At 41.5% G+C, this 21,706-nt stretch overlaps 1 pseudogene; it reads left to right on the top strand.

Annotated features, from left to right (window-relative positions):
• The window catches only part of LOC130040722 (RNA-binding motif protein, X chromosome-like), a 166,231-nt pseudogene extending 144,831 nt beyond the window's left edge, over positions 1 to 21,400 (top strand).
• The last annotated feature ends 306 nt before the right edge of the window (positions 21,401 to 21,706 follow it).

Genomic DNA, 21,706 nt, shown 5'->3' with positions numbered 1-21,706 from the left:
CCACTCGAGCAAATAAATGAACAACAGGAGGACAGTGCTATAACATACAATAAAGGGTAGAGGGTTACTAGGATAGAAAGCAATCAATAGTCATGGGAGTTAGTTAAAAAATCAAGGAAAATAGGACAAGGGTTAAGTTCTTTGCCTTGTATGCAGCCAACCTTGATTTGATCTCTGGCAGTGCATATACCTCTCCTCAAGTACCACCAGGAGTGATCCCTGAGTACAGAGCCAAAAGTGAGCACTGAGTACTGTTGGTGTGGGTGCAAACAAAAAACCAAATGTCAGAAAACCAAAAGTAGGATAAATATTCCATGGAAACTGTTAGACACTGTGAAAAAATATGATGATTCCTAGAAGGCAGTAGAGGGGAAGCTGGGGGAAAAAAAGGGTAGAGGAAGTTAATCTGATAATGGGAATGACACTAGAATTTTGGTGGTAGCTACAGGGAGGCTGATGAACATATAGAAGTTAGAAGCTGTACTCTTGAAATTTATATAGTAATGCAAACCAATGGTGAATCAATAAGCTTTTAAATAGAAAACAGTTAAATGAAATAGGCAATTAAGGACCCATGAGTGGGCCATATGATGACAAGCAAAAAGGGCAGAGCAAGCACTTTCAATGTTTTAAAGCACCCTGGACTTTTTTTCCCTTAAATTTTTATTAGTGAAACACCATGAAGTACAATTGTATACTTACAAATTTTTGTGCTTGGGTTTCAGTTATACAATGATCGAATACCCATCCCTCCACCAGTGCCCATTCTCCACCACCACGGATCCCAGTATCCCTCCCACCCCCATCCCCCTATCCCACCCTACCTCTGTGGCAGGGCATTCCCCCTTGTTATGTCTCTCCTTTTGAGTGCTATGGTTTGCAAAAGAAACATTGAGTGGCAATCATGTTCGGTCTATAGTCTACTCTCATCACGCATCTCCCATCCTGAGAGGAACCTCCCAACACCCTTTATTTGGTGCTCCCTTCTCTATTTGAGCTGCCTTTCCCCCTAGCATGTGAGTCTGGCCTCTAAGCCATGGAGTAATCCTCCTGGTACTTATCTTGTCAGGATGCAATTCAAGATTTTTAATTTTGCTATAGAGAATCCAAAAAGATGTTGAAAGAAGCCGAGGGAAAGAGCAAATGAAAAGGGTGTGCGATTGTGCATACTCCCAGTTAAGGCCAATCTCTTTACTTCCATTGAACCTTATCACTCTGCTTCCCAGGAGCACTAGCCATTAGATTCAGAATTTTTTTCTTTTGTCTCTTTCCTCATGAGTTTTTTCCTTTTCTACTGCATTTTCCTCCCAGCACAAATCCTACATGTTTTGTCACAACTGAAAAAACAAGGAAACTAACTAACCGTTCAATCAACCAACCAGCCAAAATTTGCATAGATTTTCTTCTTACCCCATTTCTTCCTTTCAAGTATCAGAAAAACACCTTAAAAGGGTTTTAGTTATCAGTTATCTCAAATTTCTCATTACTCATTCTATCCTTAATTCCAGTGAACACCCTTGCTTTCTGAGGCCTATCAAGAGTATTGACTTGTGTCACACCTATCTTTTGACATTCTTCCTTCCCTTAACTTCCAGTCCTCAGTCCTCTTCTTTGACCTGTACTCACCATCATGGGAGTATCACCCTAATTTTATCAATTTAAATACCAGCCTATGCCTCTCCCCAAAACTAGATTATATCTCTGTGTATTAAACATACTCACGTGGATGATTAATTAGCATTGATCTTACACCCGAGTGCTTTATGCCCCCAAATCTTCCTTACTAGGAATCAGAAAGATAGTATAGGAATTCAGGTTACCTTGCATCCTGTGACCCTGGTTCAAATATCTGGCATCAAATATGGTCTCCTGAGTAGTGCTAGTGATCACTCTTGAGCAGAGTCAGGAATTACCCCAAGCAACTTCAGATTTGGCCCCCAAGGCAAAACAAACAAAAGACCAAAAAAAAAAACAAACCAAAAAACCCCATAGAACCAAAATCTTTCTTATCCCAGTGAATAGAAACCCTATTTTCATATTTACTGGTGCCCAAATGTTCAAAGTTATCACAGACTCTACATCATATTTCTTAGCAAATATTTTTGGTGGCACCTTCAAAATATATCTAGAATCTGTTCACTTCTTACTAATCTCCACTTTTAAATCCCTAGTGACAAGGATAATTCCAGACACCATCACTGTTTACCTAGATGTGTTATTGCATCAAACTCCTAGTGAGACTTTCCACACATATGATTGCCCTTCATTCTATTCTCAACATAGTATCCAGGATGCTCCGACTAAAATGTAATTCTGATCACATACTAGCTCTGGCTAAAATCCTCCTGTGGCTTCCTGTTCAGAATAAAAGCCAATTTCCATGACCTATAAGACCTTACTGATCTCTTTAATCTGCTCCTTGGTAAATCTGAGCACATCCATGCTATTCCAGGCCTGCCATACCTCTCAGGTCTTTGTACTGGCTTATCATACCTGCAATTCTCATTTTCTTGCCTCCTTCAACTTTTTCTTTATATGTCTCCTTCTCAGGGTGACACTACCCACTCTATCAAAAATTGCAGTGTTCTCCTTTTTTTTTTGGCTTTTTGGGTCACACCTGGCGATGCACAGGGGTTACTCCTGGCTTTGCACTCAGGAATTACTCCTGGTGGTGCTCAGGGGACCATATGGGATGCTGGGAATCAAGCTCAGGTCGGCTGAGTGCAAGGCAAACACCCTACTCGCTGTGCTATCACTCCAGGCCCTCCTTCTTGACACATGATTTTCTCTTTCTTACTTTATCTTTTTACCTTAAAGAAAGAATTCTTGTCTGTTTCCTCAACCATGATATCTCCACTGTCTTTAGGACAGTGCTTGCATTTAGGATGTTGATGGAATGAAATTTATATATAATACCAAAGAGCAGAGAAATAATTGGTGAATGGAGATTCAGAAGAGAGCATGAAGAAAAACAGATTAAAAAAACCCCACTAAATTCTTATTTTAGGAGGCAGGACAAAGTATGGAAGTGAGAAAACTTCTATACTATCATTATCATGTTAATCAAAGCAAATAAATTCCAAAGTGCCATCCTTCCCAACCCAAATGCTTGCTTGCTTGCTTCTTTCTTTCTTTCTTTCTTTCTTTCTTTCTTTCATTCATTATTTAATTGAATCACCATGAGATACAGAGTTACAAAGCTGTTCATAATCGGGTTTCAGTCATACAGTATTCCAACATCCATTTCTCCACCAGTGCACATTTCCCACCACCATCAATGACCCCAGTTTCCCTTCTACCATCCTCCCCCCAACAACCTATCTCTATGACAGGCATGTTCTCTCTCTCTTTCTTTATCATTCTCCTTCTCTCTATATATCCTTTTAGGCAGCAAAAATGCCCTCTGCGCCTCTATATTAATTGCAGCACTACTCACAAGAGCCAGAACCCGGAAACAAGCCGAGTGCCTGAGAGTAGATCAAAGAAACTAAGTGTAGGTCAAACAAATTATGGTACATCTACATAATGCAACACCATGCATGCAACTGTTAGGAAAAATGAAGTTATGAAATTAGCCTATAAATGAATGGACATGGAGTCTTTTCTTCTGAAAAGAGGTTATTGGTGGGGGGCCAGAGCGATAGGACAGTGTGTAGGGTATTTGCCTTGCACGCAGCCAACCCAGGTTCGATCTCCAGCATCCCATATGGTCCCCTCAGCACCGTCAGGAGTCATTCCTGAGTGCAGAGCCAGGAGTAACCACTGAGCATCACTGGGTGTGACCCAAAATGCAAAAAAAGAGAGAGAGAGAGATTATTGTGGAGGCTGGAGAAATAGTATAGTGAGCAGGGCACTTGCTTTGCATGATGTCAGCCTGGGTTCAATCCCCCACAGCCAGTATGGTCCCCTGAGTCCTCCAGGAGTGAACCCTGAATGCAGAGCCAAGAGTAATTCTTGAGCTAGGTGGGTGTGGCTCAACAACAACAAAGTACCATGTATTGTATGACGTAACTAGCAGAATTGATTTTCTCATAGTTCTGTAAACTATAAAGTTCAAGTCCAAGTCCAAGTTTCTGTTAAGGATCGAATTCTAGTAAAATTTTCTTCCAAGCTTGTAGTCATTTGCAAACCAAAAATATGATCTTTCTTTTATTTGATCCCACATGGATTTTATTCTGAGCAAGCAGCAGTTCTGTTGCATTAGGGCCTACTCTTATGATCCCTTTTAACCTTATTTACCTCCTAAAGAACTTTCTTCTAAATAGTCGCAGTAGGGAGTTGACTAACCCATGTTTTTAAGGCTTTCATCTCTAGTTATAATGGCACAAAATTTGTCCCTGTCCTAAAAGAATTGTGTATTCTATCAAGAAGATTGGTGGAAATTTATTCAGAAAACATAGAAAACTTTCTGACCTTGGAATAATATTACACCTAAGGAAAGCCTGTTTTTCTCTTGGTACAATAATTTTTACAGCATTAAACAGATTATATCATCATCATCATCATCATCATCATGTCATCATCATTATTAGTTGTGGGAGTAATAATAATGAATGTGTACATATAAGCTTGCCTGGTGTGAAACTGACATAGAGAATTGATCTTATTGTGTCATCCTCTTCCACCCTTCTTTTTTTGGGGGTGGGGGAAGAACACCCCAGCAGTGCTCAGGGAGCATTCCCAAAAGTACTAGGTGAACATATGTGGTGCCGGGAACCAAGGTTTAACCACTTGCATAGTAAGTCCTTGTTCCCTTATACTATCTCTCCCACCCTAGAATACCAAACATTCAATAGGGTTCTGGAATAAATAACTTGATCTTCAATGGAAAATAGATAATTGTGACCACTTCGTGTTTATTTTATTTAGACATAGTAGTAAATATAAAAATAATGTGAATTTGAGAAGTAATGGTGGTAAAACGAAACAAAATATACTAACAGATACCCAGTCCAGGTTGAAGCTAAGAGATTGAAATAATGTACTATTGAAGTTCTGAAATTTTCAGTTTCTTTTTCAAAGCCACATAGAGATCAATATTGGGGAACCTTAACACGGACATGATTTGGAGCACTCTAGTAGCTCTTGATGACAAATAGATTTTCACCTCTAGTGCTCTTAGTTTCCGAGATTATTCTTAGAAGTGATGCCTTCCTAAGGGTTATTCAGATAGTTTATGCTACACAGTCTAGTCATGCCCTAAGAATACAGTGTTATTGCTGTTTGCTTAATACAAATTCTTTCTGTTAGACATAAAACTTCCTATTGACAGTAAAATGTTACTATCCTAATCAAGTTTCTTAAGAGTGTATAAGATTAGGGCTGGAATATAACTACTCCACACTGTCTCTTTTATATAAAAAAAAGACATGAGACATTTAAAAAAATCATAAGTATGTGGAAGAAAAGTCTCTTTAAAAGGCTAGCAAGGTAGCAAAGAGGTTAGAATGCTTGTCTTTCATGAGGCTGATTTCAATCACCAGCACTGCATGGTCCCTTAAGTACCTCTGGAAATGACCCTCAAACAGAGAGTTGGGAATTTCTCCAGCATCACTGATTACGGCCCAACCCCTACCCCCAAAAACAATTAAAAATAGTGGTGGGAAAACTGAACAGCTACAAGGAAAAGAATGAAACTAGAACCACTATGTAAATATCATAAAAAAAATTACGTTCCAAATGTATTAAAGATGAGTATGAGATGTAAACCATAAAATAAAAAAGAAAACACAGGTGATATACTCATGACATGAACCTTAAGGTTGTCTTTGAAAACCCCATGGCAAGGGAAACAAAACAAATATAAAGAAAAATACATCTATATGAAATTAAAATACTTCTGCACAAAAAATAAACTGTCATCAAAATGAGAAAGTATCCTACTGAATGGAGAAGATGTGCGCCTACTATACATCCTACAAAACGTATGAAGAACTCACTGAACTCAGAACACAATAAAATGAAACAAGCAACTCAATCGAGAAAGACAAACATAAAACAATTTCACATACATAAATGATACTTAGAGGAGGAAACAAGCAAATGGCCTAATCACTTAATCACTTAATCACTTAATCCCCGTTATTCATCGATTTATTCGAGCGGGTGCCAGTAACGTCTCCATTCATCCCAGTTGCGTGCTAGCGTAGCCCAATGGTATCTGTTCGTTTTAGGAACATGTAGAGCCTCAAACCGATCATTTAGGGTCTTGACGAAGAAGTCTGACCATCTTATAGGTGGGCGTCCACGTGATCTTTTGATGTCTCGTGGAATCCAATCAGTAATGGCTCTAGTCCAGCGGTTGTCTGTAAACCTCATTACGTGTCCAGCCCATCTTTTTTTTGATGTCTTGGCAAATGAGACAGCGTCCCTGATTCTTGAGCGTTGACGAAGATCAGAACTCCGGATTCTATCTCTCATTTGAGTGAATCGTGATATTCCAAGCATAGTTCTTTCGATTCCTCTTTGAGAGACCCGAATAGTGTTCTTATCCTGTTTTCGTAGGATCCAGGTCTCTGAGGCATATGTTAATGCAGGAAGAATAGTGGAATCAAAGAGATGTGCTCGTAGCTGGAGGTTCTTTGTCCTTTTAGTTATTTCTTCAATGCTCTTGAAGGCATTCCAAGCCGCTCTCTTCCTCCTGCGCAACTCAGGTGCCAGGTCATTCATCATGTTGATTTCTCGACCTAGGTATATATAACTGTTGCATTCGGAGATGGTGGTTCCGTTGAGAGCGAATGGAGCGTCAGGAACAAGGCTGTTTCTCATAAACATTGTCTTCGCAAGATTCAGCTGTAGTCCGACCTTTCCACATTCACGGTCAAAGTCGTTCAGCATTTGTGCCGCTTGGCTGATGTTTGGTGTTATTAGAACAATGTCATCAGCAAAGCGGAGGTGGTGTAGTTGCCGACCATCTATCTTCACTCCCATGTTTTCCCATTCCAGCCGTCGCATGATGTTCTCGAGGGTAGCACTGAAGAGTTTTGGTGAAATGGTATCACCCTGCCGAACCCCTCTCTTGATATGGATGATTACTTCTTTGTAGAATGGTGAGATCTTGGTAGTGAATCCGCAATAGAGCTCACGAAGGATCCTGATGTATTGAGTTTGTACGCCCTGATTGGCTAGGGCTTCTATGACCGCTTCCGTCTCAACAGAATCAAAGGCCTTCTTTAAATCAATGAACGTTAGACAGAGTGGCATCTTGAACTCCCGAGATACCTCAATGAGCTTGGTTACTGTGTGGATATGGTCGATGGTACTGAATCCTTTTCGGAATCCAGCTTGTTCACATGGTTGTCCTTCATCTAGTGTTCTGCTAATCCTATTCAGGATGACTCGAGTGAATAGTTTGTAGATGACAGACAATAGGCAGATTGGGCGATAGTTGCCAATGTCGTGGATGTCTCCTTTCTTGTATAGTAGTACAGTCCTGCTGGTTTTCCATTGGGATGGAACCTTGCATTCAGACAGGTAGCGTGTGAAGAGTCGAGCCAATGTATTGATGAGTACTGATGGTAAGTTCTTCAGGTGTTCAGGTCTGATCTTGTCTGGGCCAGGTGCTCTTTGTTTCTTTACCGACGAGATGGCATGTTGGATTTCGGAAGGGAGAACATTGGGAACGACATATCCATCATGTGGTATGTGGTATGTGGGCAAGTGGATGTGGCTATTAAAGAGATCTGAGTAGAAGTCATGAATAATCTTCTCCATTGCCCTTCTGGAAGATGTGATAGATCCATCATGATGTCGGAGGGCAGTCATCTTGGTTTTGTAGTTGGTGAAGGACAGGCGGGCATTACTAATGTTTTTCCCAGCTTCTGCTGCATCTACCAGTACTGCTGCTCTCCTGTTTTTGAGGTCATCCTTGATGGCTTCTCTGCACTGTTTTGCCAGTTCAGACGTTTGCTTGTGGTTGCCTGAGGCACATGCCAAGCCACGTTGGCGAATAAGTTCAAGAGTGTTCGAAGAAAGACGGTTTTTTGTGGTTATCTCTCTCTTGGCATTCCTTGCACAATCATGGAGGTGCTGAATCATTCGATCTTATTCCTCATCAATGTTGTCAATGACGGCATCTTCCCATGTTGCCGCAACAGAGCCAAAGAGTTTCCAGTTGGTGGTTGTTCTGGGAGTCCTCTTCTTAAACCTTGCATTCTTTTCTCCTCGTTCTGTGAGGTAGAATTTTGCACGAAGAAGATGGTGGTCTGATCCCGTTTGGAATTTTGGGACAACAGCAACATTGGTTAGGCAAAACCGCCGATTGAATATGATGTGGTCTATTTCATTGTGGAACCGTCCATCGGGAGACTCCCATGTCCAACGTTTAGATTCAACCTTTTGGAATTGTGAGTTACCATGGAAGGTTTTGGTTGACATGATGAACTCAGACAGTCTGTTACCCTGTTCTTTCCATTCCAGGCCATGGGTTCCGATGTGGAGTTCATCGACTGATCTTCTTGGTCCTATCTTGGCATTAAAATCACCGACAATGATCTTGTAGAAGGTGTGATCTTCTTTATAGAATTTCTCCAGTTCCATGTAGAATTTCTCAGTTTCTCTTTCACCATAACTGGATGTTGGTGCATAGACAACAAACATAGAAACTGCCGGTAGTGAGCCACATTTATTCAAGTGTAATCGTCCGATTCGGGTTGTTAGGCATTCAAATGAATCAATGCTCGTGACTAAGTTTGTATTGACAAGGATACCGACACCACCGACGCCTCTTTTATCACATGTTCCAAGGAACAGTTCTTCTCCAGTGTCGAAAACAGCATGATGGAATTGATGTCTTCTCGTTTCGGTCAGACCAATGATGTCGTACTTGATCTTTCGTGCTTGTACCATAAGGTCTTCATTGGATGCAGCAGATGCCAGGGTACGAGCATTAAAAGTACAGACAATCATTTTTGTTTTTCTGCGTTTTGGTAGCCTATGTCTGCCTTGGTGTTTTATCAGCCTCTCCTTCCATATCCTTCTCGACTCTGCATATTCAGGGTTAGGGAAATGAGATCCATTTATTACTGGATTTGGCATATCAATTTGGTCTATTTGGCATAGAACACGGATAGCTTGCCAGGCTCTGCCGTGCGGGTTGGATATTTAAGGATATTTAAGGTACCCTGAAAATTTAGAGAAAAGTAAATAAATAGTCGCGAGGCCGCAGGCCGCGCGCTCCCGGGAGCTTGTTGTGATAATCTCTGGATCCTGGCCTTTGTTGGGGTTACACGGCAGTTGGAGGGTGTAACTGTCTAGTTACTGACAGGTCCAGTCCCAAACCGTGCAGGCTTGGAGATCTCAGCCCCGGGTCCCACACACCTGGGTTCCTCTGCCAGTTCTGTTATGTCTGAGGCTTATCCAAATGGCCTAAATAAAACAAAAATAATTTTTAGATTATAACAAAAAATTAGTCATTACCAGAAGGAGGGAAGGGGGGGAAAAAGGATAAACTGAGTAAAAACAATCAGCTGTATGATGAAGAAGAATGGGACTGGAATTTTAGTGGTGAAATTAATATAGTTGTTTATTTATAAAAGCATGCATATATGAATGTAATCTTATAATGCAAGAATACCTCAAAATATTATTAAAAACTCAACTTCTATGTAAAAATGATGATAGGAACTTTACATTTCAGTTCTAAGTATTTATTTGGTAAAGTTAAAACTCAGAACAATAGCTTAAAATCTACTTCTGTATTAAGTCCAAACATATTAAAGACAAAAATTGCTTTTATTACTATTGTGACCTATGTGTTAAATATCCCTTCTAATTTAGATGTGCTCAAAATAATAGGATTTCTTCTACAGCATATAGCCTATGTACCACTGTTGTTTTCCTGGCAATGAGTCTGTGTGTGTGTGTTGTTGCTTTTGCTCACTTCATACTTACGTATAAGCTGGATTACTGATGTAAGGAAGATGGAGGGTCAAACATACATGTTCAGTGTTGGGTTTGGATCTTGGAGCTGTCATAGGAATTGAAATATGAAATTTAATCTTTCCATACTCTACAAAGAAAAAACAATATTGCTTCCAGAGAAAATATATCCTGAGTAAAAATTGAAACCTCAGCTTCCTACCATAAGGTTTCCACCCTCCATTAAAACATGGTTTCTTATCAAAATAAATAAACTTTGAGAACTCAATTTGTTCTAGAGAAATCCTGTGGTTTTTTCTTATATTGTAAACATGTTTAATTAGGGCACAAAATAACAAGAGGAAAGAAGAGGATAACTTCATCCTACTATTCTGTTTACTCTTCTTTCCAAAAGAATTGGAGGATAGGGCAATATCTCTGCATAACACATAAAGCCAAATAGATAAAAACACTGAATATATTTACTATTTTTAAATAGACTAAAGTTCAGATTTGCCTGGTGAAATTCCCAAGTGAATGTTTATCTCAGAGAATGTACTAGGATTTTAGAAACTTTTCTAATGAAATAACCTGGAGATTCTCCTCTTAAGCCACATGAAATTCAGAAACAAGAAAATGAGAAGCTACCTCTTTCCTAATTTTCCAGTGGTTAAATGAAGTCTTATCTCCACTTCCAGACTCCTGTATAGCCCTAATAGTTTACTATCGTCGTTATTTCTCTTCTAGTGGTCCTTCTCACTCATGCACGACAGTGCCCTAGACTTGGTACAGGACCCTAAATAATCCTTAGAGGCAAGTCAATGCATTAAACAAAGCAAACTGAAGCAAAACAGGTGGTAAATAAACACAATTTTCCAATGAAAAAGCAAGCATAACTTATTTTTAAAAATTAATTTAAATTTTTCTTTTCTCAGAGACTATGTAGAAATATGTTCTGCTTATAGAAACTATAGTTGTCCACCCACTTAAGTGTCTCAGTTTAAACTTGAGAATTGTTTTGTACCTCAAATTTTAAAGATTTAGAGTAGATGAATGAACACAGTGTTTCTCATGTGACTTGGGCTCCAAGCCTGCTTTCATGCAACACATATTTTAAGATGTTTCTTTTCTATTCTAAAATAAAACACAACCAAATTATATACATAATAAAATTACAAATATTGCAAAAATAACCCAGAAATAGGTATATTTCAATATGTAAATGATTAAAGTGGAAAATAATTCTACAAATTTCCAAAACATTTCCTAGAAGTGGAACTAATGTGGCTGTGAACCATTTAGTGCTTTGCCCTCTGGGCTGTGTGGCACTAAGTAAATTTAGAATAAGCTTCTCGTGCCTTGAAGCAAGTTACCCATCTTCCCAGAAACTGAGTGTCCTCACTGTAAAATAAGGACATTATTTCAGAGGAACATGATATTGCATAATATATTCTGTGACGCACCTAGTAATACATGCAAGTACAAATATTATGTTGTAGTGTGTAAATGAGCATGTGTGTGTGAATGAGTGAGCATGTGTGAATGGACATGTGTGAATGAGCATATATGAGTGTGTATGAAAATGAGTGAGCATGTGTGAGTGTGTATGTGTGTGAATACAAGTGAGCACTGCAAATGTGCATGTGAATGAATGAGCATGCGTGAGTGTGTGTGCATGAGTGATGTGAGTGTGTGAGCCTGTGTGAGTGTATGTGTGAATGAGTGAGCATGTGTAAGTATGCATGTATGAATGAGCATGTGAGTGAATGAACGTGTAAATAAATGGGCATATGTGAGTGTATATGTGTGTGAATGAGTATGCATTGTGTGCATGTATGAATGAGTGAGCATGGGTGTGACTGAATATGATTGTGTGTTCATGTTAGTATGTACATGACTGTAGGAGTGTGTGAGTGTGCACAGGAATTTGTACTGTATGACCTTGTGCTTATGGCTGGAGTGATAGCACAGTGGGTTGGGTGTTTGCCTTGCACGCGGCCAACCTGGGTTTGATTCCTCTGTCCCTCTCAGAGAGCCCAGCAAGCTACCGAGAGTATTCCACCCACACGGCAGAGCCTGGCAAGCTAGCTGTGGCATATTCAATATGCCAAAAACAGTAACAACAAGTCTCACAGTGGAGATGTTACTGGTGCCTGCTCGAGCAAATCGATGAACAACAGGACGACAGTGCTACAGTGCATTTAATATATAACATGATGTGATATTATGGTGCATCTATTGTGTAATATGTCTGCTATGGGAAGATTACAGAGCTCCTATGGACTAGATCCCACAGCAGGATCTCAGGGAATGTGATTTGTGTCATTTTTTCCCCAGAGGAGTCAAAGTCACTGCAAATTAAAGATTTACTTGCACCCTTTGCCAGTTGACCCAGTTAGATTTAATGTCTTTCTGCTAGGAGGAATGAAAGTGGGAATGAGTCAAAGATGAGCTGCCAGGCCAGAGAGATCCTTTAGCAGGCTGACTGTTTGCTGTGCGTGTAGGAGGCCTAGGTTTGAGCACCGCCACCACCCGATTCCCTGAGCACAGAGCCAGGAGCAGACCCTTAGTACCCTCAGATGTTTCCCATAAACCAAAACGGAACAAGAATAGAGTGGTTAAAGAAATGCTGCATGTTACTGCTATTACCCACCCCATTTTCCAAGTGGATAAAATAAATATGAATCAAATTTCCAACTCTTCTCAGTGGGGTGTTTCCATGGTAGTGGCCTTATGCAGATTTCAATGACCTGTCTTTGGAAGTAAGAGTACTTTATAAATTGTGGGTGGCTGTAGCAAGAATTGGATTGAGATTTGAAAATCGGACTGCAGTCTTTGCATTTTTCTAGGACAATGGTTTATAGGGACAAGCACTTGTCAAAGTAAGTGAAGCTAGTCAGTGGGGAGGGACAGAGTGGTAAATTGTTCCCCATTCTATGCTTTTTAAGCAATTAGAATTCTAAGCCATCTATGAAGCAGAAACCAAGATTTTCTTTTTACTCTCTGGAAAGTTTGCCAGTTTTCTTTTTAAACTTGCAACTACTTCCAAATAAAATTCTCTAAAATATTCTGGAGGAGAAAAACAGTGTCTTCTTAAGAAAACAACTCAACCTATCCTGTTAAGCTTGTAGTTTGGACAAGAATATTTTTGTATATGCATGAAGAGGAAATTTTAAAGGTGCATTCCCCACCCCCGTTTATTGAGAATGTTTGTGAACAATAGTGCTTTAACTATTGTGTTTTCAGTTTTAGAAAGCATTGCAGAATAAAATCCCTTTTCTGCATAGAAAAATAAGGTCCTTTCAAAATTATCCAGCACAGCAAAATGTCATCCTGGATTTTATACCCTCATAAACAACCTCGACTGGATGAAAAGCTCTTGTGGAGGTACAAGGCCTCTCTGGTTACTGCCTTTTCTTCGTTTCCCTTCTCTGCCTGATTCCCCTTTCTGATAAGAGATCAGGTAACCATGACAACACAGCACAGTGGAGGTCCTTTCATTTTTGTGCTTTACATAAGCCTGAAAATAAATCTGCTATCTGTTTGACATTTGCTTCCCTTTCTTACAAACTTTTTTCTTTAATCTTAGCACAGTAGCTCCTGAAAGAAACTTGCTACTTCAGAGGATTTGCTGCCTCTATGTGACTTTCTATTAGTAGTGGGGTTGACGTTGCATTCTCTGAGTCTCAGATTCCCGCCATGGATTGTCCCCATACACACTTCAAACTAAATTAGAGCTCTATTATCCAGTTATTGAAGACTAGCAAGATTGTGATGGTCCACTGCGGTCCTTTCTGATTTAAGGATTTATACAATTCAAATTCATGTCATGCCACAGGGAAGCCATTGTGATTTGTCAGCTCCCAATACTCAGTATCACATGGGCCAGTTTCCTAGGGATAATTCTATAGGAAACTTTCTAAAGTCTATGGTGGATATGATGTACCAAATTGATACTAAATAAAATTTTGGCAATGCAATAAAATAGCTTGACTTAATATTTCCTAAAAAATAAGACTAATATAATTTAACATGAATCTTGATTATCTGCCTTTGAAATGAGACTACATATTATACAAATCTGGAAATATTAGAATTTTGAGACACACCAAATGACAAACCTCTCTTTAAAATTTTTCCCTTAACAATGAAAAGACGTACTTGAATCCCTGTTGTAGATTCTAGGGACTTCATTGGTAATGAAGGCCTCTCCCATAACAAAGGAAATGACTGGTTTCCTACTTAATGGAAATACAGAGCTATTCAGACAACTTAAATGTTCCATAGTTCTTGGTTGGATGGGGAAGCAATTATCATCAGGGTCAGAATCAGGCCTTTACTTTGAACACAGATCTAGTTCCTATCTTTACTCACTGGCTTGGACAGCATTCAGGTAAACCGTTATTGATTTGATTTACTCCCTAATGGTTGTATTTAGCTCTCTCGCAGGAACTCTAATATTCAAGACACATGGAGCTTTCTTCTTCATGTCTGTCTATTAAGGATTATTGAGTTTAATGAGTCTATTTAACAGTACCCAACTCTCCTTCTTTTTGAATAATCTCCTGGGACTCAGAGCTCAGAGAAAGGACTACAGAAAGAAGTGAACTAATTTGTTGAATATCCTTATATTTCCTTTTAAGAAAAACATTTATTCTCCCTAGAAGAGTGTAACCCCTCAGAACCAGGAAAGCGGAACTTTGTGACCTTGGACTCCAGGCTCAATGGGACCCGGAAACAAAGATCCTCTGCCTGCTACCACCAATCTCTGGCGACCCAGGGATCACGCCCAGAATCCCGACCCTGCGGGTGTCAGATAAATACCTCATTGGCCGACCTCCACTACCTCCACTACCTCTACTACCTTGCTGCCGCCATGCTCTAGGCCACTTTCCAGACCATGCGGCCACAAACACATCGTAAGACACTTAACACCCATCTTCCAAGATTAAAACACCATATTTGATGATGTTCAAATATGGTGTGACCCATGGGAACACCTATAAGGGCGATTAGAGGCAGCCCTAGAAGCCTTTATCCCTCTCAGAGAGCCCGGCTAGCTACTGAGAATAACTTTTCCCACACGGCAGAGCCTGGCAAGTTACCTGTGGCGTATTCGATATGCCAAAACAGTAAAAACAATGGGCCTCATTCCCCTGACCCTGAAAGAGCCCCCAATACAACAGCATTAAGAAAGATGAGCTGCCTCCCCAGGAGGGAAAGGGTGTTGCTCCCTTCTGCCATTTTCCCCCGTGGCAGCAAGGTGGCCGCTGCCTCAGAGCTTATAGGAAAGCCAGGTACGAGCTGGCGGTGAAGGAGCAACTGCAGTCTCATGGGAAGGGGGATGGTACCAGCTCGTCCTTCACGCCCTACCGAGGTCATGAGTTGCCCCCCACAAGCGGCTCTCTGGCATGGCCACGGCTCCAGAGACAAAAGGACTTAGTCCAGAGCCCAGCAGCTTGCAGAAGAAAAGTGAATGGACCATGCGTCAAACTACAGCGCCATGCCTGCCTAGGAGGGAAAGAGTGTTGCTCCCTTCTGCCTTTTTCCCCCCTGGCAGCAAGGTGGCCATGCCTCAGAGCTTATAGGAAAGCCAGGTATGAGCTGGTGGTGACGGGGCAACTGCAGTCTCATAGGAAGGGGGGGTGGTACTGGCACATCCTTCACGTCCTACTGAGGTCAAGAGTTACCCCCGACGAGTGGCTCTCCAGCACAACCATAACACCAGACACACAGAAACCAATCTCGCAATTATCTAGTTCTTTGCAGAAATCCAAAATCATGGCTGCATGACATTATATGATTCTCATAACCAGTTATGGAAAACAAAATATTTCACTATGTCTTTGAAGCAATTCTAATTGTTTGGGCGAAATTCTAAACAATAATGGTGCATCTTTTGTTGAAATAATTAATGTAATCAATGTAAACAAGAGTTAAGTAGAAATCATCTGCCTCACAGGCATTTGGAGAGGTGGGAGGGGGGGTATACTGGGGTTCTTGGTGATGAAAAATGAGTACTGGTGAAGGGAAAGGTGTTTGATCATTGTATGACCGAGACTTAAACCTGAAAGCTTAGTAACTTTTCCCACAATTATTCAATAAATAAATATAAAAATTTTTAAAAATTAAAAAAAAATTAAGGTGGAGTTCATGCCCAATTCAATTAGCTAATCAGTGGCTGAATAAATAGCAGTACTCCTACCAAAAAATAAATAAATAAAAAAATAAAAGGAAAAGGTGAAAAAAAAAGAAGGATGAGCAACAAGAGGCTGGTAATATCTCAGGGCGAAACTAGGCTGCCAAAACGAAGGACTAAAATGACTGTACTTTCAACGCATGTACACTGACATCGAAAGCACTCATTCAGGACCTGATGGTGCAAGCACAGACCAAGTATGACATCATTGGTCTGACCAAGATGGGAAGGCCTCAACCACATCACACCACTTTTGACACTGGAGAAGAACTGTTCCTCTGAACATACGACAAAAGAGGTGTCGGTGGTATCGGTGTCTCTGTCAACATGAACTTGGCCATGAGCATTGATTCATTCAAATGCATACCATCCCGAATCAAATGCTTATGTTTGAGTAGATGTGGCTCACTGCCAGCAGTTTCTATCTTTGCTGTCTATGCACCAACCACCAACTATGATGGAGAAGAAATTGAGAAATTCTACATGGAGCTGGAGAAGTTCTATAAAGAAGACCAGACCTTCTACAAGATCATTGTTAGTGATTTTAATGCCAAGATAGGACGTAAAAAATTGGCTGAAGAACTACACATCGGGACCCATGGCCTAGAATGGAATGAACAGGGTGAAAGACTGTCTGAGTTCATGTCGACCAAGACCATCCATGGTAACTCACAGTTCCAGAAGGCTGAATCTAAACATTGGACATGGGAGTCTCCTGGCGGGCAGTTCCACAATGAAATTGACCACCTCATATTTGGTAAGGCTTTGCCTGACTGATGTTGCTGTTGTCCCAAAATTCCAAACGGGATCAGACCACCATCTCCTTTGTGCAAAGTTCTACTTCACAGAGCAGGGAGAAAGGGCTGCAAAGTTTAAGAAGAGAACTGCCAGTATGACCACCAACTGGGAGCTCTTTGGCACTATTGCAGCAACATAGGAAGATGCCATCATTGACGACATAGAGGAAGAATACAATAGACTGGTTCAGCACCTCCGTGATTGTGTGAAGAATGCTGAGAGAAAGCCACAAAAAATCGCCTGTCTTTAGAAACTCTCGAGCTCATTTGCCAATGTGGCTTGGCGTGAGCCACAGGCAAACAAAAGCTAATGTCTGAGCTTGAAAATCAGTGCAGAGAAGCAATAAAGGAAGACCTCAAAGAGAGAAGACCAGCAGTGCTGACCAATGTGGCATAAACCGGGAAAAGCATTCGCAATGCAGCCTGTCCTTCGCCAACTACAATACCAAGATGACTGCCCTCTGACATCCTGATGGATCTATCACATCTTCCGGAAGGGCAATGGAGAAGATTATTTGTGACTTCTACTCGGATCTCCTTGATAAGCACACCCACCTGCCCACATACCAAATTCCGCAGGATAGGTATGTTGTTTCCAATGTTCTCCCTTCCAAAATCATACACACCATTTCATTGGTAAAGAAGCAAACAGCACCCAGCCCAGACAAGGTCAGACCCGAACACCTGAAGAATCTTCCGTCAGTATTCATCAACACACTGGCTCAACTCTTCACATGCTATCTGTCTGAATGCAAGGTTCCATCCCAGTGGAAAACCAGCAGAACTATTCTACTATACAAGAAGGGAGATATCCACGACATTGGCAACTATCGCCCAATCTGCCTCTTGTCCGTCATCTACAAGCTGTTCACTCAAGTCAACCTGAATAGCATTGGCAGAACACTTGATGCAGGACAACCATGTGAGCAAGCCAGTTCCGAAAAGGATTCAGCACGATCAACCATATCCACACAGTAACCAAGCTCATCGATGTTTCTCTAGAGTTCAAGATGCCGCCCTATCTAACGCTCATCAATTTAAAGATGGCCTTTGATTCTGTTGAGACTGAAGTGGTCATCGAAGCCCTAGCCAAACAGGGCATTCAAACTCAATACATCAGGATCCTCCTCGAGCTGTATTACTGATTCACCACCAGGATCTCACCATTCTATAAGGATGTGATCATCGACGTAAAGAGAGGGGTTCGAAATGGTGATACCATTTCACCATAACTCTTCAGTGTCACCCTCGAGAATGTCATGTGGTGACTGGAATGGAAAGGAATGGGAGTGAAGATAGAAAGTTGGCAAATATACCACCTCCGCTTCACTGATGACATCATTCTAATCACACCAAACATTAGCCAAGTGGCACAAATGCTGGTCGATTTCAACCGTGAGTGCGGAAAGGTCGGACTGCAGCTGAATCTCACGAAGACAATGTTCATGAGAAATGAGCTCGTTCCAGACATTCCATTCACTCTCAATGGAATGAACATCTCCAAATACAGCAGTTATGTGTACCTCACTCAAGAACTCAACCTGACGAGTGACCTGGCAACTGAGCTGCACAGGAGGAAGAGAGCAGCGTGGAATGTCTTCAAGAGAGTTGAAGAAGTTGTTAAGAGGATGAAGAACCTCTGGCTCCGGGCACATCTCTTCGACTCCATCATTCTTCCTGAATTAACATATGCCTGGGCCCTACAAAAAGAGGATGAGAATGCTATTCGGGTCTGCCAAAGAGGAATCAAAAAAACTATGCTTGGAGTATCATGCTTCACTCAAGTGTGAGAAGGAATCCAGAGTTCCGATCTCCGTGGACAATAGAGAATCAGGGACGCTCTCTCATTTGCCAAAGCATCGAAAATCAGATGGGCTGGATATGTAATGTGATTTGGAGATGACCACTGGACTAGAGCTGTTACCGACTGGATTCCACGGTTGTCAAAAGATCATGTGGCTGCTCACCTACGAGATGGTCAGACTTCTTCCTCGAGACACTGAACTAACGAAAAATAAATAAAAAATAAATAAAATAAAAAGGAGGCTGGAGAGATAGCAGAGCAGGTAGAGCATTTGCCTTGCATGCAGCTGATCCGGGTTCTGTTCCAGCATCCCATATGGTCCCCTTAGCACTGCCAGGAGTAATTCCTGAGTGCAGAGCCAGGAGTTACTGTGCATCACCAGGTGTGACACAAAAAGAAAAAGAAAAGACCCTGAACTAACTGTTTGAGGCTCTTTGTTTTCCTAGAGCGAGCAGATGCCATTGGGCTACACTAGCATGCAACAGGGACAAATGGAGACATTACTGGTGCCTGCTAGAGCAAATTAATGAGTAATGGGATGTCAAGTGATCAAGTGATCAAGAAGATATGTGAGTCCAGATGCAGTCACACTGAGTGTAATAATATCACTGTCTAAATAACAAGGTATTAATGAACATCATTCAACATCATCATAATATGTTCAAGTTTCTGTGTACACTGTAAAGGTTGTGCCCTCAATAAAGGCAGCACAGAGTACGAGTAATTCCATCCTGTCTTGTGTCAGCCCCGAGGACGATGCCTATTTTGGAATACTACAGAGCCACTGGCCTGTTGTGTCCTTGGCTAAATTAGTTTCAGAATGTCACCATCCTCCTTACATGACCACCTGGATGAGAATAGTCTCATCACCAGTTTGCTACAACATTGAAAAATAAGGAGGAAATGAAAGAGAAGACCAAGCAGAGGACAGCAGAAAGCGCATACTTAGTATCTTAGTTTCATCCTATTAGACCAATAAGATCACATTAGCTTTGAAGCCTACATTTGATGTAATCTAGTGATTATTTGCCTTTCCTTAATTTTGTATTTTAATCCTAAAATAGGATAATCCCACCTTAGAATTGCTATGAAGATTCAGTGAGATAATGAAAATAAAGCTGCTAGCAAGTAATAGGGCTGTCATCATTTTAATGGTCTGACCCTTCTTCAAATCCCTGACTTTAAGTAACCTTTAGTTTTTACCTGCCACTTAGAAGAAGCTGATAATGAGTTTGAATCTGCAGGGGGACAGGGATAAGAACAGACAGGTAAACTAGAGTGTGTGTGCTAGGAGCACATTCATCGAGATGGGACTACAAGCACGAAGAACTAGGCACAGATACAATTAGTGACATACTTTTAATCCGGTTGAGTCTTTCTAATTCAGATCAGATTGATTAAGTTTTTTATGTCTTTATACCATGTCTTGGATTCTAAATACATACTTTTGAAGGCAGTTCAGAGCCCACTTCTAATAATCGCTACTTTGGGTTGCGCAGCAGTGCTGGTGGCAACTTCCCCTTCCTGGGTCTCAGAGCCGGGACCCATTGGCCACTTTTCTGAGAACTTCAAAAGCCTCATCACTCCCTCCGATTCTTGATCAGGGGGAAAAACGGTTGAAGCAGATCGCCCGGGAAAACTTTTTATTGGTGGGCTCAATACCAAAATGAATGAGAAAGCGCTTGAATTCGTATTTGGCAAATCTGTTGATGAAAGACCGTGAAACCAAAAACAAATCGAGAGAATTTGCCTTTGTCACATTTGAGATGCTAAGGACGCCACCAGGGTTAAGAATGGAAAGTCCTTAGATGGGAAAGCCACCAAGGTAGAACAAGCTACCAAACCATCGTTTGAAAGTAAGAGTCGGGGACCACCTCCACCGCCGAGAAGCAGAGGCCCTCCAAGAGGCCTTAGAGGGGGAAGAGGAAGCAGTGGAGGAGCAAGGGGTCCACGCTCACGCGGAGGGCACATGGATGACGGCTATTCCAGGAATTTTAATATGAGTTCTCCCAGAGGGCCACTTCCAGGAAAGAGAGGACCACCACCACGAAGTGGGGGACCTAAAAGGTCTGCCCCCTCAGGACCAGTTCGAAGCAGTAGTGGCGTGGGAGGAAGAGCTCCTGTTTCCCGTGGAAGAGATAGTTATGGGGGCCCACCTCGAAGGGACCCCCTGCCTTCTCAAAGAGATGATTATTAGTCCCCAAGAGATGATGGATGTTCTACTAAAGACAGCTACTCGAGCAGAGATTCCCAAATTCGCGGGATACCAGAGATTTTGCCCCGCCCCCAAAAGATTATACCTACCGTGATGATGGGCATTCCAGTTCACGGGATGACTATCCATCGAGAGGGTATAACGATGGAGATGGCTATGGTCGGGATCAGGACTATTCAGATCATCCCAGTGGCTCCTACAGAGATTCCTGTGAGAATTAAGATAACTCACATAGTGCTCCATCCTATGGTGGAAGCAGTCGCTATGACGATTACAGCAGCTCACGGGCTGGATTTGGTGGAAGTCGAGACAGCTATTCAAGCAGCCAAAGTGATCTCTATTCAAGTGGTCGTGATCAGGTTGGCAGATAAGACCGAGGGCTTCCCCCTTCTATGGAAAGGGGGGTACCCTCCGCCACGGGATTCCTACAGCAGTTCAAGCACAGCAGTTCAAGCCATGGAGCACTCCGAGGTGGTGGCCGTGGAGGAAGCCGATCTGATAGAGGAGGAGGCAGAAGCAGATATTAAACACACACACACACACACAACAAAACTTTGTTGTTTTGTATAATTTATTTTATTATTATTTTTTATTTTTTAATTTTTATTAGTGAAACACCATGAGGTATAGTTGTAGACTTGCAAATTTTTGTGCTTGGGTTTCAATTATACATTGATCAAATACCCATCCCTCCACCAGTGCCCATTTTCCACCACCATGGGTCCCAGTATCCCTCCCACCCCCATCCCCCTCATCCCACCCTGCCTCTGTGGCAGGGCATTCCCTTTTGCTCTCTATCTCCTTTTGGGTGTTGTGGTTTGCAAAAGAGGCAT

This window comes from Sorex fumeus, unplaced genomic scaffold (genome assembly GCF_029834395.1).
Source record: "Sorex fumeus unplaced genomic scaffold, SorFum_2.1 ptg000095l, whole genome shotgun sequence".
NCBI lineage: Eukaryota > Metazoa > Chordata > Mammalia > Eulipotyphla > Soricidae > Sorex > Sorex fumeus.
The sequence above is the reverse complement of the archived record's forward strand: the minus strand, read 5'-3'. Positions and strand labels throughout refer to the sequence as shown.